The following is an 18,812-nucleotide window of genomic DNA, read 5'->3' as shown; positions in this document are numbered from 1 at the left end:
GCTGTGAGCTTGCATCCGGAAGATAGCGGGTTCGAATCCCACTGTCGGCAGCCCTGAAGATGGTTTTCCGTGTTCTCCCATTTTCACACCAGGCAAATGCTGGGGTTGTACCTTAATTAAGGCCACGGCCGCTTCCTTCCAACTCCTAGGCCTTTCCGATCCCATCGTCGCCATAAGACCTCTCCGAGTCCGTGCGACGTACAGCCACTAACAAAACATAATAATCACAAACACAGTCGAAACAGTTTATTGCGTAACGACGTATTGGATGTAACGGCGACATCTAACGGTATTTAAAAAATTGTTTAATAAGATGTCGCTTAATACGACATATCGCGTAAAACTTCGCATTTTTTTAAATGCAAAACAGACCATTAACAAAAGGCAAGGAGACGAAACACCAGCACTCCTTAACGAATATTCGAGAAAAGATAGAATCTAAGTGGGCTTAAGGCCCAAAGACACAGACGCTAATCCTATGCTACAAAGGTTGACTAAAGGGGTACGTTTAACGGCCGAGACAATATTTCAAAATTTAGAGGTTGAAAAAAATTTAGTCACAAAGCTCAAAATTTGAAGGGGAGATGTCCGAGGGTCACCACTCCTGCTCACTTGCAGTAAATATTTTCCCAATAGGGATATAAATTGAGTCCGAAAACTGCTCAGAAGGTAGTACATTCCAGTGAAAAATGTAAAGATTACTTATCAGACTTTAAGAAAACTGCTGAATTCTTCGCGTCGAAACACACTGCCTGCTCAATCACATGTTTAGTTAAATTCTGCCATTATTTGTAAGCGCTGAATATTCTTCAAGCCAGCCGCGCCCTGCCTCCTGGCCCTCTCTAACCTCCGTCATATCACACTCTCAATAACCGGAGTAAATCAGACAAGACGGACTTAAAGCGCTCTCCTTAAATAGTTCCAGATTAAATTAAAATCCCATGCACTGGGAGGCTAAATTTGCATACACTCTCCCGGGTTTGATTGGCTAGAGAACTTAGATACGGGCAAGAGATATGCAGATTACATTAGAGGAGGAACCAAGTGAAATGTTGACAACTTCGGCATATCAAAAACAACTACCAGAAAAAAAAATGGTTTACCAATTACAATAATTGAAATATTTGTCTTAAGTTGATTTGTGCTTAGCCCACTAGGGATCGCTAGAAAATAGATGGCAGAGCCATCTAACCACTGGAGAAGAAAGGTTTAGGAAGTCTTAAAAAGTTCTTCGTCACATCATAGACGGCCATGGAGAAGGCGCAAAGTTCAAATAGCCGGGGAAGGTACAATTATTATTATTATTATTATTATTATTATTATTATTATTAAGGGAAAAATAAATAAATCATAAGAGGTAGGAAATTACATTTCACACATTTTTTTATAATTCAGGCCTGCAGCTTTTCGATACAGGTAATGTTAACGGAGGAATTTGATATTACTTGTTTCGATCCTTTCAATATTGCTATGCCAGCGTATATAATCAAATAATATATCCTAGTGCACTATCCGGATATCCCTGAATTGAAATACTGAATTTCAAAAAATTCTGGCCAGCCATTCTTCCGTGATCTTCAGACAAACAAAGAAACAAATAGATTAAAATGTACCCACTTTTGCACACCCAGTGTGTTATAATAGTGAAGTATGGAACAGCATTTTGAAGTGTACAGACAAAATTATAATTTTATTTATATAGGTAAGCACGTAGACTGTTCGATTTTGAAATCAGATTGTTATTACCGTGAATTCTTCGTGACACAAGTAGTACAGTATGTTGACAATATGCTAGTAAAACCTGACCCTGAAGCCAAACTTAGAACATATTCCAAGTTAAACAAGCATACTCTATTCATAAATATCCAAAAACTAATATCAACGGAACAATGCACGACAACAAAGAAAATAGTTATGTAGTTTTGAGGGAATTCGTGGAGAACGAAGGTTGAGCGCTTAAATATTCCGCTGCTTCTTTCATTAAATTCCACAATGCTGCTGACCCCGTAAGTTGAGTAGCATAATACTTCCCTTCAAAAAAAAAAAAAAAAAAAAGCATGCCTCGTACCACAGTAGTAGATTATGAAACGTGCTCAGTCAGCTATGTTTAAAGGCCGCAGTGCCCTGTATACATTCAATTTGATTAGCCAGGTGGATGAAGTTTGCATGCCGTGCTAGAGCTTGCTAACGTATTACAGTAATGATCTGCTAGTGTTGACATTCTACAACTCTCTCTTTGTTCTACCAGTTAAACATCATTTAACGACTGACAAATTGAATTCCAGGACTGCGTATTTTGTAGGAGTAGCTGTGGCCAGAGTCGGTTTGCGTCCAATTTAGCGGTAAAACGCGACAAAAATAAATTTACCCTTCATTAATTATTAATGCGATCGCTTAGCCATTAATATATTGTTATTAGTGTTCTATCCGTGGTAGAGTGTCGGCCTCCGGATCCCAAGATAGCGGGTTCAAACCCGGCAGAGGTAGTCGGATTTTTGAAGGGCGGAAAAAAGTCCATTCGACACTCCATGTCGTACGATGTCGGCTTGTAAAAGATCTTTGGTGATACATTTGGTATTTACCCGACAAAATTAATTAAATCTCAGCCACAGACGCCCAAGAGAGATCCGGTTTACTCTGTCTGCCATCTAGCAGACCTAGAGTAAAACGGAACGTCGAAATTGACGAGCAGACAGCCAGATGGCGTCAAATCGAAATGTCTGCACACGGTAGCTGAGGCCATACGATTATTATTATTATTATTATTATTATTATTATTATTATTATTATTATTGATTTCTTATTTTAAAATAGGTTGAATTCTATGAAATTCTGCTCTTTGATTGAACTATCACTTGAAAGATTAATTCTGATTATGAATACTCAGTTACCAGTAATTTATAAATATCAGTAAATTTCCTTACAATTGAAGGGTGGTGATAAATGGGTGATTATGAAGTTCTGTTTTAAATAGTGGTTGGGGGGGGGGGGAATATGGAAATAATTTGTTATGCAAACAATGGTGATTGAGAAAGAATGCATTGTCTAATCATTCTCAGTCATAGGTGAGTCCCGGTGAAATTACAACTAAAATGTTCTAAACATAATTGAATTCGTGATCCGTACAGTCCATTAACGGCCTTGACTATCAAGACGACTGCTCTTCAAGCCGACGGCCTGCAATAAGTAGAGAGCCGCCTGACAACCGACACGACAACCTAAGTCGCAATGCTTGATTTCAATCCTTCAGTTGACCTCATAAGCCTGAGGGAACCCTGTTCAAGCCTATGTTCAGAAATAAAACCCTTGCACGAGTATGGAATCTAACTCAGGACCTCCGGGTATGAGACAAACATATTTCACTAACACCACGGTACTTACATTTTTTTAATTTGCGTTTAGGCCATTTGCGGACCACGGTGCTTGTGTTCTGGTTGTGTTTTTTGTCGTCTGCCCCTTTTAGCGTAGTGGATTGTGTTCTTAGTGGCCTCTTGAGCCTTCTTGTTGGCCCAGTATTCCTTAATTTTCTCGCTGAATTCTTTCCTGCACTCCTCTGACTGATTCCCGGCTCTGATTCCCGGCTCCTTTGTGGCTAGCTGATGTAAGGGATGTTAGGAAAGGTTTAGTTTTGACCATTAAACGGTATGCATTCCTGTCACTTATGGCGGCTTGATTAATATTAAGCTCTGCAAGATCTTTGTCCAGTTGCTTGGTGCAGCGGAATCCAGTAGCTTTGCCTTTGTTAGAAACCTTACAGATCTTATGGGATAATATATTAGGATCCATTCTGTGTAGGTGTCCATAGAAAGTCAGACGTTTTCTTCTGAAGGCATCTATGAGGTTTCCTTGATGCTGGTAGAGCTCATTGTAGGATTTGTACCATTGTCTTCCATCCGGTAGGTTCCTTGGGTTTATTATTCTTCTCAGGAATTTCCGTTCTTGCACTTCCAGGGCTCTCAGTGGAGTCTTTTTTAGTTAGGGATATGCATTCTGCTGCGTAGAGGACTGATGGTCTGACGACTGCATTATAGTGTTTCAGTTTTACGTTCTTTGATAAATGCTATGAGACATACAGTTTTCTGCAGGCATGGTAGGCCTTGTCTAATTGGATTTTCCTTTGTTCAAGAACCATCGTTTCACTTATGTCCTCCGATATCCACTCTCCGAGGAATTTCACATTTTTAGCTCTCTTCATATGCTTTGTATCACAGACTTCCATTGTTGTAGGGGCATCTTTGATGTTGGTGATAAACTCGGGTTTTTCAATGTTGATCAAGAGACCCGCTTTAGCTGCTATACAGTGCAGTGTTTGAAGCTGCAAAGTAGCCTCATACATGTCGTTTGCTAATAAAGTAAGGTCATCAGCAAAGGCCAGACATGGAATCCTCAAGTTGTCAGCTTTAAACCCCATCCTTAATCCGGTGTTCTCAGGTAATTACCTGGTCCATTCTCATTTGATCTTTTCCAGGTCACAGTTAAATAATATGCAACTCGGCCGACTTCATAAAAAGCCAGTAACTGTGATGTTCACTTATTAAGTCTCGATGTGTTAGCTCTCAGTAAGAAGTGACATTGAGATAGCCTCTCTACTTCTCAGCTGGAAGTTTCTGTGTTAGATTCGTAACTTACCGACGAATTACACTTTCTGATTTGCGATTTTAAGAGTTATATATCAGTCTTGTAAGGGTACGTCTAATATGGGAGAGTACGACAATGAGATTTGTATCTGCTGCTTATTGGAGTTCACTGGCGCATTTTGTCCGAATAATGTTCGTTTGTTTATCCAACCCTTGTCCCGTTTCCCTACGGGGTCGGGTATGAGGTGAGATGAATTTGTCGTGGCGGTTTTTTATGACCGGATGCCCTTCCTGACGTCAACCTCATCAGAGGAGTTAATGAGAGATGAAATGAATGACGTGATATATGATAGTAGGGAGAGGGTGAAACCCGGTGCGTGCACATAGCCTACTCCTGTCGAATAGCACCAAGGGGTCTGCTCAAGGCTTAACGTCCCCATCCGACGGACGAATCACCATCAACAGCGTCATATGCCCTCACTCCATATGAGCACTGCGGAGAGGTTTGGAATTTAATCCAGGCTTTTGGCACGCAATCTAGTGATTAGAAATTGTAAACCACCACCTCCCCTACCCTGCCGGCCAACATTCTGTTGGTGAACATTTTTTCGACCAACGGGACTCGAACCGGCTAACCTCGGTGTTAGACCGTTTTTAGACTTCAGCGCCTTAACGATCATGGCCACCAGGCGGGCTGTCCGAATAATGATTATATGAATTCTAAATTGAACACAATTCCGTTGCAGTTGGTGTAGAGCTTCTCACCAGAAAAACGCATGAAATTGTCCTGAGCATTGGACAATCTCTGTTGTTGCAATTTCTTCTTCTTCTTCCTCTTCTGCAGTCATGGTGCAAAGTCACTGATAGCTGATCTGAAGAGAGCTGTTCAGGAAAAGCCGAACGGCTGACATCTTCTACAGCATGAGATGAAGCACACAGTAATTCTCAGTGTGTCACATTGCATGATCGGGGGATTGATGGTACCGATAATCCTTTCTCATCCTCATCAAAACGTCTTCTATTCGTATCCGATGTGCCATCTTATCTGGAGCATACGACGCCACCATCAAATGACGAATATCCCAAGTTCGTTCGGTGAAATGTTTCTCAGTGCCCATGATTACATTCCGTAAAGAAGAACTAAAAGGACATAGCAACGGAGAAGACGTACTAAGTTCCGAGTTAAGGTCGCGGTATTTGATGACTTTCTGAAGTTTGAAGAATGTGGTCCTCACCTTCTCAATGCGGCACATAACTTCCAGGGAGTTGTCTCGACCCTCACTGACTGAGGACCCAAGATAAGCCATCTTTGCAACTCGTTGGAGAGGTTTTCCTTTCTCCCACATGCCCCGATCTGTCATCAGTTGCTTGGCCTCGGTCATGTATTGGGTCTTGATATTCAGACTCAACCCGAACTCCTGTCACGCCGTCGCTGTAAGATCCACTATACTCCGAACGGCTCTACTTCTAAATTGACGTTTTGGCAGATTTTGGCTCTATCTGGTGGTTATGTGCCGAAGCATAGACATCCAACCAATCCCAATCTGCCATTCATATCGATTTATATCGGCACAGCACGATCTCTAAACCTAGTTGCCAACTCTAATATTTACATTCACCACGTGGTTAACCTATCTCGCTCAGCGTGTATGGTATTCAGTACCGTTCGCGATCTTTTGCATTTCCCTTCAGTAATTAGTGTATTTTTCATATTGTTGGAGGGTTCCAGTGACTCTGAGATCAGTAGAATATTCCCTTTGTAGGCCATAACCTCTTTCTGTGCCAACCATTAGCGGTGAATGATGTGTTATTTCCTCATCATTCTCTTTTATTCTTAATAAAATATTCTCTTTTAGTGTCAGATGTTAGTAAGTGTAGTTTTTGTGAAATTGTGTTCAATCCATATTTATTAGTTTTTCTGAGTACGATATTACATTTGACAAGGGCTGTTTACCGCGGTCGTATTGCATCAGCTATTCTCGCGGGCGTAGCGCCTGGCAACGGAGGAAAGGCGATGCTCATTTGTTTTGCGAAACTTCAATTTAGAAGTAAGGCCGTGCGGAGTATAACCTCATGGTTGTCAGTGATAGGAGTAGTGGGTGTCATACACATACTGAATGTCGTTGATCAGCACTCTACTGGTGTTGACGAGGTCGTTATATATCCTCATACATTCGCGAAATAAGGCACCCTCTCGGCTTAGACTAAGAGGGGCTATGTTGCTGAGGACAGAGAGCCGGTGTGTGGTGCGGATTTAATGGTCCTATAAATCAGTTTGATGGTGATTTTCAACTAGACATTTACGTTTCTTATGGGGCTCTTTACCCACACAGGGGCACCATATTCAGCTGGTGAATTCACCAGGCTTGAAGAGACCGGATGCCCTTCCTGAAGGAATTTTTTTTGGAAGGATGTTCAGGATTAATTGTTGGTAGTGTGGTGTATGTTTTACATACACTGCTGTGCAAAACTTCAGGACGAGATAGATAAAGCAACATAACATATCAACTACTGGGTGTAAATGAATGGAAGTACGGTATCACGTTGTCAGAGGTCTTCCACACGTGCATAGAAACCTGGCGTGAGGTCAGTGCGACTATAGAGCGAAATGGCTCTGGCCCCACTAAACGAGGCAGTTGAAGGAACGGGACAAGACAGCGTGAGTCAATCAGCGAGGTATTACGGTGCACTGTGGTGGTGTTATTCATTACAACATGGCCCGGCGACAACATTTGGATGACTTCACACGCGGAAGCTGGAAGAAGGACGAAGTGAAGCGGGTGTAGCCGAGGAGATTCGTATTGTTCACAGCGTTGTTTCACGAGCATGGAGAGCATTCCGAACCACAGGCACTGTTGCCCGTCGGAGAAGAGGGTGTCGACCGCGATCAATTACAGCAGCAGATGACCGCTATATTGTGCAACAGACAAGAAGAAACTCGCGTCAAACAACGGGTGCATTTGCAACCACATTTAACAGGATTGTAAGGCACCCAATCTCACCCTCCACAGTGGCCCGGGAACTGTATGGAGGTAGTCTGTTTGACCGATGACCTGTACGTTGTGTTCCGTTGACACCCGCACACCGGCTGTACCGTTTGCGATGGGGCCAAGAACATCAGGTCTGGACCGACCAGGAGTGGGTTCGCGGGCTCTTCTCAGATGAGATCAGATTCAATCTGAGTAGTGATTCTAGACGTGCCCTCATTTAGCGAGAGGTAGGAACACGTAATGCACCCAGAAAAATTGTCTGACTTGATCATTTTGGTGGTCCAGTTGTTATGGTGTGGGGAGGCATAATGTTACATGGGCGTACCGACCTCCAGATATTTGAACGGGGTACACTCACCGGTCAACGTTATTGTGACCGTGTACTCCTTCCCAATGTGCGTCTTTTTAGGGGTTTATTTGGTTCTGACTTCATTTTCATGGATGTCAATGCACGACCGCATCGAACAGCACAGGTGGAGCAGCTGTTGGAACGAGAGGATATTCGCGAATGGACTGGCCTGTCCGTTCCCCCGACTGAAATCCCATCGAGCACGCGTGGGACATGTTGGGCAGACGTACTTGCAGGACGTCTACATGCACCAACGACCATCCAGCAGTTGTCAACTGCGCTGGTGGTGGAATGGAACGCCCTACCATAAGAACTCCTTTCCAAGGTTGTGGCCAGTATGGGAACACGTTCCAGAGCATGTATCGCTATCCGTGGTGATCACACACCCTTTCAAGAGCCATGCCTCTTCTTTTGTGATGTCCAGGGGACCGTTTTGAGTTTCAGTGACTTTCGTGTGATTTATTGTCTCTGTAAAAAAAATGTAATTTCTCTTCGTCTCAGCGTATATTCCTTTCAGTTGCCTACCATACCATAGACGATCAATTCTTCCTATGTATGGTTCATGTGCCATCGAACTATGTTACTTGACAGTGACAGAATATGCAAAAGTTACTTACATCCTTAAGTTTTGTACAGCAGTTTATATACACCTGTATATAAAGATGTATAATGTAAGACTAACCCAAGAATTCAGTTCCTGAGCCATAGAAACTAGCCAGACGCTGCTAAATATTCCAATCCGGCCGGGAATATAACCCAGAACCCTCTGAACCGAATGCTGAATGTTAATCACTCAGACAAGAAGCTAGAAAACAACAACAACAACAATATTAAAAATCATAATCATAATATATTTGAGTCGAAAACATACACAATTACAGTTAATGTACAAGTCAGTTTGAAGTAATAACATAACATGTGGAATCATATTATGCATTCCCAGCATTTGCAATGTTCAGTGCACTCGGAGTGGCTTGTATAGTACATCATCCTCAGTGCAGGATGTTGGGCACAGAGAACACTGAAGCATGTGGCTCGTAGTTTATTCTTGTTCACATTCACACATTGTGTTACTTGTACTGAACCATCTCAGTGAATAATCTTGTTGTTTTACGTGACTTTGATCACGTGATCGTGATCACATCCATGGTGCTTTCAGTTTTACGTGAAATCTGAGCGAACCGTATCAATGGACCGGGAACTGAGCCACGGCCGCCTTGATTTCCTTGCGTCCTGAAATTAAATACGTCCAGTTGACACCACCTAGGTGGTTAGTGTGTTCGTTTTATTCTTTTATGCTAGCTTACAAATGAAGTCACAGAAGATTATCACTATGACAGACCGGGTGAGTTGGCCGTGCGGTTAGGAGCGCGCAGCTGTGAGCTCGCATCCGGGAGATAGTGGGTTCGAACCCCACTGTCTACAGAACTGAAGATGGTTTTCCATGATTTCCCATTTTCACAGCACGCAAATGCTGGGGCTGTACCTTAATTAAGGCTACGGCCGCTTCCTTCCCACTCCTCTGCCTTTCCTGTCCCATCGTCGCCATGAGACATCTGTGTCGGTGCGACGTAAAGCAACTAGCACTATGATAGATCCTGCCAATAAAGCCATTAACTCTAAAAAGGCTGATTAGACTGTCAATAAAATTCTGCAAAATAAATATGTAATAATAGAAGGTTCTTCAGGCTTCCTTTACACGCCGATATCAACTATATGATATAGTATGGATTCTTTCCTTTTCAAAATTCTACTGATCACGACTGAGATTGAAACCGCACTATTTTTCCACAGATGCAGTAAAATTAATTAGGCTACCTTCTCTCAGATAAGCTCGTCATAGGGTAGGAAGGAAGCTTCTCAGGTACGAACAATATAGTCTTTAATGGAATTCTCTAGTTAGCAGAGTCTAAATGTTTAATGAGTTGAATGAATTTAGTTAGGGAATAGTTGTGTATAAATTCTATCCACTTACCTCCGGGTAAATATATGTTATCACAGTGCGGGGATGGATTGAATTATATGATGGGATTACTCGCTGCAGATGAGTTTCAATTCAATTTCTACCTCATTAATGAGCTGCTGGTCCCCTCAAGCTGTTCTCGATGTGTTGCGAAGCTACAGGACCAAGTCCTTTGGACCGCTTCGAGATACACAACACAGAGAGTTCATGAATGAATGGAAATGAAAATCCACAGCATGTCTCCAGTTTCAACCGGGTCAGGAATGGAATGAATGAAGCCTCAATCTAGCGACGAGGATTGGAACTGTGCCGGCTGTCGTAGCCTGCCGCACTCCTCTGCGGCGATGACTAATGGCTCATAGATGAAATTAAATTATATTTGAAAGTGTTGCTGGAATAAAAGATGACAGGGAAACCCAGAGTACCCGGAGAAAATATGTCCCCACTTTGCTTTGTCCAGCACAAATCTCAGAAGGAGGGCCCTGAATTTGAACCGCGGAACCCGGCGGTGAGAGGTTAGCGCGCTGCCGTCTGAGCCATGGAGGATGTGAGAATACGAGGCTTGAAGACATGTCTCGTATCTTCACCGAGATAAAATGAATGGTAGCCTTAAAGAACAATCAGTGCAGCTTACCAACAGGGAACTCTTTAATTTACACTAATTTATTTACTGTACATTCTAAGTGCTCGTGCATTTAGGACCCCTCAATTAAAGGAAACCATTCTTATTTTTCTCAAGTCTGGATGTGCTGAATGAGTATCCGAGAGGTGAACCGATGAGAAATGCTTGTATTATTATTATTATTATTTTTTTTTTTTTTTGATTCGTTGTGCCCAGCTGTGGAGCGCGTTTGAACTTATTTTGCACAATGTTTCTTCTTCTTTTCTTCCCAATATCTCTTCATTTTTTCACTGTGTTCCTTTCTGCGTGTTTCTGTCCAGCCTGTATTTTTTCTTGTTGGTTTCTTTGCAAATTTATGTTTGTTTACTAAGCTTCTAAATTTCATTCTATCTTGAATGGTTTCGTCCTCGATACCCATTTCTTGTAGATCTTCATTATTATTATTATTATTATTATTATTATTATTATTATTATTATTATTATTATTATTATTATTATTATTATTATTATTATTATTATTATTATTATTTACAGGTTGCTGTACGTCACGCCGACACAAATACCTGACTATGGGATAGGAAATGAGTAGACCTTAATTATGGTACACTCCCAGCATTTGCCTGATGTGAAAATGGGAAACCGCAGAGAAACATCTCCATAGCTGCCGACGGTGGAATTCGAACCCATTATCTCCCGAATGCAAATTGACAGCTACTCAGCCATTCGTTGGATGGAAATGCTCTTCGCAGACTATATAGTAATTCTGGAAGACGCTACGTAAGAATTAAGGAAGGTGATGTGGAAATGGCAAGAATCGCTAGAAAGTGGATGAATGAAGGAAAATTTCGAAAGAACAGAAGTGATCGTGAACTTTTGAACTTAGGTGAACCATTTACATTTCTTCAATCAATCGTAGATGATGAAGAAGTGTGTGGAAAGGATGTAATAGAATGGATATAAGAGGGATGAAAGAAATGAAGGGAGGTGTCGGGAATTGTAGGTGATGGGAAAAATCCTTCGTTTTGTAAAGGTAGAAATAAATATACTGGTATACGGAGCTGAAATCTGGCCATTGCGGAAAGGAGAACAGAAGTTGTTAGAGACAACTGCAATGAGGCTGTTATGGTGGATGATGAGTGTGACATGTTAAGGAAAACTACTGAATGGAGAAATTCGGTGAAGAGCTGGATTGCTTGTCATCGCCGAGAAGATAAAGGGAAATAGACTGAGGTGGTACGGGCGTGTCACGAGGAAGGAGGAGTCTATAAATAGTGCATAGAAATCAGTCAAACGGGAGAGGTCAAGAGAAAGACAAAAGGGTTAATGGAATGACAGGTTTGGGAAGGATTTATGGGAAAAGGAATGGACAGACAAAAATTGGAGGAGACTTATTGCAGCCGACCTCTGAACCAGAATAAGGAGGAGAAGAAAAAGACAAGGAAGAAGACGAAGATTATCAAAGGAGAATTAAAAATGGCTATTTGTTTCACGTCCCACTGACTACTTTTATGGTTGTGGGGACGCTTAAGTGTTGGAAATTTAGTCTTAGAGAATTTTCTTACCTGCGATCTGACTGGCCAACTTTACCAGCTCAGCGGCCTGAGATATCAGGTTATTCCTTTCAAATTATTTATTAGTACGTCCAACCCTCTTACATTCATATATCCTCTTCACACTGTTTCCGACCGCCCTCTTCAAGCACCTTCATATATATCAGTGGACTGAATCGAGATCGAAGCCGCCACCGCAAGCTCAATAAGCCTGTAGTTTTATTACATTATTCGTCTTCAAATCGAATGGTATGACACTGGCGTCAATCAGTCTCATCTCGACACAGCTGATTCACGTTTAGTTTCTTTTCCTCGTTATTCTCATATTTTCCTTTCCTTACTAAGGGACTCGTAAATGTGTGTGTTTATAGGCATGCACAATCTTTATTAGTTCCATTACTGAATTAATGGTCCTCATCACTTCTAATCATTACAATTCTACAATCATAAAGATTAGCAAAGATAAGCTCTATTTAGTGACTTGTTCTTAAGGTGAATTTTCATCGAGATTGGCTTTCTCCGTTCATAGAAAGAACAAGGTGGGTATGTTAGACCAGCTCTCTTGGTTCTTACGTGATAAGTCTAAATATAATATGGGTTTAATATTCCTAGATTATGTTTAAATTAATAATTCCTGAGAGGAATATTAACATCTTGCTCTTAAAAATATACCACGCGCTGAAAAATGTTTTAGACACAAAGAATTAAGATATTTCAATTGGGCCCATTTCATATCTTGATAGATTTTCAATACATTCGCCTCCATATACAAAATATCTACTTCTATCTGTCTTCCACAGAAACATTGATAAAATAATAACGTTTCAACTGTTAAAACTGCCATCAGATATAGCTTATTACGTTTCATTCACATGAAAATGCAATAAACCTCTCAGATCATGATTTTTGAGCCTTTTGCGGAAACGTTCATTTCTGCGAAGTGATCTTATCACCTTCGCCATGTTGATGTGCACAACTTTTACTATTGACAGAAGTTTGAATTCTGAATCTTCGAGTACGACTAAATAGATTAACGAACTAAAGTCGGCCGTTCTCGGAGTTGTGCCGTCTTCCACGGTGATATCAAGAAAACGAGAACATTTAGAAGGTTGATATTGGCATCTGATATAGCATGCAAGTACAATGCAATACATATATGAAAGGTTTAGTGGAAAATACCTTCTGTCAGCACTAAAAGCCATAAGACATTTCATTTCATTCTTTCTTTAAATATATAACTGTAAGGTTCTCCAGACTGTCGAAACCAATTTCTGAACAAACAGATCCTAACACAAGTTTGGAATCTCAAAGTTAAACGCAGATAAAAGCAAGGAGTGGCTGATGATTTGAGCCTGAGCAGGATAACGGAACAAGATGCCCTAAATAGACGCATCTTTAAACAAAAATCCAGGATTGGAGGGAACCTGAATATGAGATCAAACCAGCGAAACGACTTCCCTACTCAGAGGACAGGCGAAATGTTCATTTAATGAATGAAGGACATGTGGGCAAGGATACACCAACACGCTTGGAAACTTAAACAAACGTGGTATGATGAGGTCGTAACGATGTATAAAAATTTAGAAACTATATGAGAAAAGAAAATATATTTTAACAGAATTATATCTGAAAAGAAACAACACCGGGCAAGTTGGCCGTGCGGTTAGAGGCGAGCGGCTGTGAGCTTGCATCTGGGAGATAGTGGGTTCGAATCCCATTGTCGGCAGCCCTGAATATGGTTTTCCGTGGTTTCCCATTTTCACATCAGGCAAATGCTGGGGCTGTACCCTAATTAAGGCCACGGCCGCTTCCTTCCAGCTTCTAGGCCTTTGCTATCCCATCGTCGCCATAACACCTATCTGCGTCGGTGCGATGTAACGCAGCTTGCAAAAAAAAGAAAAGAAACAATAGACTGGAGAACTTAACAGTAACAAATTAACTGTGTCGAAGCTGAACAGAAATGGCTTCAAATATCAGAAGAAAAGAAACCTCCATCATTCTGGCGTACGTGTCGACATGACCTCCATGTATTGCCATGAGACTAACTCTAGCCACAAAATTTGTGGAGTGACATCTGACAAATTTTGATCGTAGATGTTTTGTTATGGGTACTTCCATGTTAGAGATATGATTCGGGCAAGGTGAAATTCCGAGTGTTTGGTCCTTTCTCAACAAAATGCCTTTATTCCATGAGGTGAGATTGTCATGTTGATGCTGCAGGTGTCAATATTAATATCATCTACTATAGTAACTATGACTGTGGACCCCGCGTAAGTTTTTTCCGTAAGATATATTAACATGTCCATTTCAAATCGCTATTCACATAGCAGTTTCGGATGTCGAAAACAAGCTTGCATAATAGTTCAATACATTTGTCGTCATGGTGATAATTGCTGATACTCTTGAGGTTGTCTTACTGTAGGTTTTCTTTCTTTCTTTCTTTCTTTCTTTCTTTCTTTCTTTCTTTTTTTTTTTTTTTGCTATTTGCTTTACGTCGCGCCGACAAAGATGTGTCTTATGGCGACGATGGGATAGGAAAGGCCTAGAAATGGGAAGGAAGCGGTCATGGCCTTAATTAAGGTACAGCCCCAGCATTTGCCTGGTGTGAAAATGGGAAACCACGGAAAACCATCTTCAGGGCTGCCGACAGTGGGGTTCGAACCCACTATCTCCCAATTACTGGATACTGGCCGTACTTAAGCGACTGCAGCTATCGAGCTCGGTGTAGGTTTTCTTAGTTTTATATTTGATAACAGTCAAGTTACAAGTTATTTATCATGTTAAATTTAATATTATTGGCTTTACGTCCCACTAAATACTTTTACGGCTTTGGAGACGGCGAGGTGCTGGAATTTAGTCCCGTAGAAGTTCTCTTACGTGCCAGTAAATCTACCGACAGGAGGCTGACGCATTTGAGCAGCTTCAAAAACCACCGAACTGAGCCAGGATCGAACATGCCAAGTTAGTGTCAGAAGGCCAGCGCCTCAACCGTCTTAGCCAGTCAGCCTGGCATGTTCTGCTTTGGTGCAAAACTAATATTCGTTCTTACTTTGTTTCCCACAATTCATTGCGCACAACGAGTGTTTTATACCTCCATGTGTCTATATAGACTGCTGTGCAAAACTTAAGGACGAGATGGACAAAGCAGCATAACCTATCAACTACTGGGTGGAAATGAACGAAAGTGCGGTAACAAGTTGCCAGAGGTCTTCCACACGAGCATGGAAACCTGGCGTGAGGTCAGTGCGACTTTAGCGCCAAATGGGTCTGGTCCCACAAAACGAGGCAGTTCAAGGAATGGGACAAGACAGTGTAAGTCAATCAGCGAGCTGTTATGGTGCACTGTGGTGGTGTTATTCATTATAACATGGCCCGAAGGCAACATTTGGATGACTTTACACGGGGAAGAATCATCGGGAAACTGGAAGAAGGACGAAGTGTGATGAGTATTATAACCTTTCCAAGGCATCAGCACATGAACCAGTTACCATTGTTCATAAATATGACGTTAGAATGGAGCACCATCGGTGAGCTTCGAACTCAGCCCGGTTTGTCGAAGCCTCACCCTCCCCTACTAGAATAGTTCGCTAGCTGAGTCGGTATCGCATTTTCGGGTCTGTGGACTGTCCGATGGGGCGGTAAGTCCTTTAGTAATAGTCTCTATAGTAGGGGGGAAAGTTAATTATGAGAGGAATACCATTTCATTACTAATGAGAAGAGAGACAATATCGTGTATAACAAATTTTTACTTATACTAGTGAAACACATTATTTACATGGGTATGTCATACAAACATCTTACATACAGTAACTTGGGTGATCTTGACGTTTAAATGTTCGGTAGTCTTTTTCTACACTTCATTATACGTTTAAATATTCAAACTTAAGAAGTCGTTCCCTCTCGAACTATTACACTACCTCAGACTTAGAGAGGCGTTTTCTCTCTAATTATTTCACTCTACACTTATATTACATCACACACATATTTAATCATTATGGATTCACCCCGCTGTAAATCTGTTTACCTGCCAAGAATTAATATATTCAATTTGCATCAAATTATGATATAAGTTTGCTAGTATCGTATGAACTGAAATAGGCAATTTACACTCCCAATCCTTTGAAAGTCGCGTTACAACCCTACCTTAAGTTAAACGTTGCCAAATATGCAGTATGATAAACACGCTCATTTCATTAGGATTTTTATCAACACATATATCAGGACATTATTTACACAACGATGTTACCTATGGACAAGCATTTAGCGACTTCAATACCAAATATCGTAGACAAAGTATTATAGCACTACCTGCAACAAATGGACAAGAATATATACATTTCACATGCACACAATGGACTACAGGTGACCTTATTCACCTGCCACTTGTGACAGTAAGCTTTACTGTCTCCTGCAATGAACTCAGGACCTTCTGAGACAGGGTATATCTGACCTGGAATTCCCTATACGCTGTGAATAATTAAAGAAATAAATTGGAGGGATCCTTCCTTTAATGCTCATTTGGAATCTCTGCGACGTTGGCTCTATTTAAATTAACACGCGTAATCTTTGTGCCGAAAGGAAAAGAAACTCGCCACTTGTATCTGTTCTATTTCACTGAAGAAAACGCCTTCACTCCCCCGTTTAAAGGGGCTCATAAAACTCCAGCTGTGAGCTGCCCGTGACACACTTCCAAAGAGCGGTCCATTAAGCCTTCTCGGGCAATGGCTTCACGGCAAATAATCTATTCACTTCTTTCAATACTGGCCATCATGGCATCACACAAATCACGGCCCTATATCCGGCCGTAATCAACATATTCACATCGCGATATGCGCCTCGCGTGTCTTAATGACAGATTCCAAGGGAACTTCACATTTCATTTCACAATATATATTATGGCTACAGCCTGTTCAGCCATTTCATTTCCTCTCGGTACATCGACCACGATGCAAATTCAGTGATGATCTCCTGCCACCAGGGTCCAAATTAACTTGCGCATTCGCGAACTAATTAGCGATGTAAGATATATACCCCAATCTCATGCTCCATTCGTTATTCCAGCAGTTTTAATTTCTAGTAAGGAGGATTTCCTAAGAGCTTGTGAAGTACAAAAAAAATCAGTTACTGAGATATCTTTGAGGACTCCTATTGGCTGTAGATAGATGATAACTGGAGTCGTTTTCGTAGAATATTTAAGCCCTTTTACTTGACAGTACTTCACACTTAATTAATCTGAGGTCCTTAAATTTACGTCATGCATTATCAAACCCTTGTAAAAAAAATTGAAGTAAAATATGGTCGTTCCCAAAAGATGAAGAAAGTATTCTATAAAAGACCCAAATAAAAATGAAATTATAATTATTATCCCTCTGAAATGGCGTGCTTGCAGTCTACGTTATATCTAAGTGAAAAATCTACATATTTACAATGGGACACGACCTTCAAAGATATAAATACTTGGAAATGTACTCAGCCTTCTGGATACCACGTTCACAGCTTTACAGGAGGGCACTCCATGGATTTAAACTGCTTGCATCACGTCATCGGCGATGTGAAGTACCCATGATGACTTCCTGGCAGGTCATACACATGACAGCGACGTTCCAGACGTTCTCGGCTACCAGGCGAAATTCCGGCAAACAGCTAGATGACTCGTTCACTCCGGTACACAGGCAAAATTCTGGCATTCAACTGGACGTCGGCGTTCACTCCGGCGTTCTCGTAGACATGTAAATGAGGGGAAATTATCTCAAGTGAATGCGTTAGTTTATTACACACCACAATTTGAACATATGGTTGGATTTGCTCAATAGCACGAGCATTCCAACCCAATGTCGGTAATGTCCCAGAAGCCCGACATTAATCCCTTCCCATTTATCGATTCTTCTTGTAGGCAGCGATTATAGGCCCAGAAATTTCACTAGTTTCCCTAGAAACGACAGTGGTTAGGCCACTAATGTATTAGCATTCTCGTATTCATGATACTAGTTCAGGCCTGTTCTAATGCACTTAGCCGTGAGTCGAGCTCTCAACTGTACTACGGATTACTTTAACGTGGCGCTGTCCTCAATTAGGCCTACACTGAGCCGTTCACTGACTTTCTTGGTAATTCATATTGATATCAAGCACGTTCGCTCCACCCACTTCGCTAAGTACGACCCTATATATGTTAACTGAGCCGTATTAACTTAGACACATAGGAGGCTCGATGTACGACCTTTTCTACACACGGACATCGGTTATAACGGTTTCGTACCGTTCCTATTTATTAATATGCGGCACACTGTACACGCTAACATCTCACTCAGAGGATGATTATTTCCACATACTCACAGACTTTAATGAATCACTGTATTACACTGCTCAAATTACAAGATTATTTCTTCACAAACGACGCACACACAAACCACGACGAAATACTACCGTACTGGCGCTACATTGAAAATGCACTGGGTAGTGTCTCCTTCTCAGCTCTTGAATATATAGGCGCGCTACGCTATAGACCCGAATGCTGAGGGTGGGGGAAAAAATGCAATCCTTCCTCACACATTGGTCCGTTAATACACAACGTACAGTGACGAACAGGGTATCAAAATGTAGCTCCTGTATTCCCATCTCCACTGAGTGACTGTTATTAAAATAACTTCGTAGGTTCTGAAACAATCTTAAAAGCGTCCTTTAGTCTCTGGCGTTGAATGATGACGAGCACAGGGGATTCCTTGTGTTCGCTCTCACGGTTAGGGTCCAACATCTGTTAGTCA

Source organism: Anabrus simplex, chromosome 8 (genome assembly GCF_040414725.1).
Source record: "Anabrus simplex isolate iqAnaSimp1 chromosome 8, ASM4041472v1, whole genome shotgun sequence".
NCBI classification, from domain to species: domain Eukaryota; kingdom Metazoa; phylum Arthropoda; class Insecta; order Orthoptera; family Tettigoniidae; genus Anabrus; species Anabrus simplex.
This window is presented reverse-complemented; position numbering follows the sequence as displayed.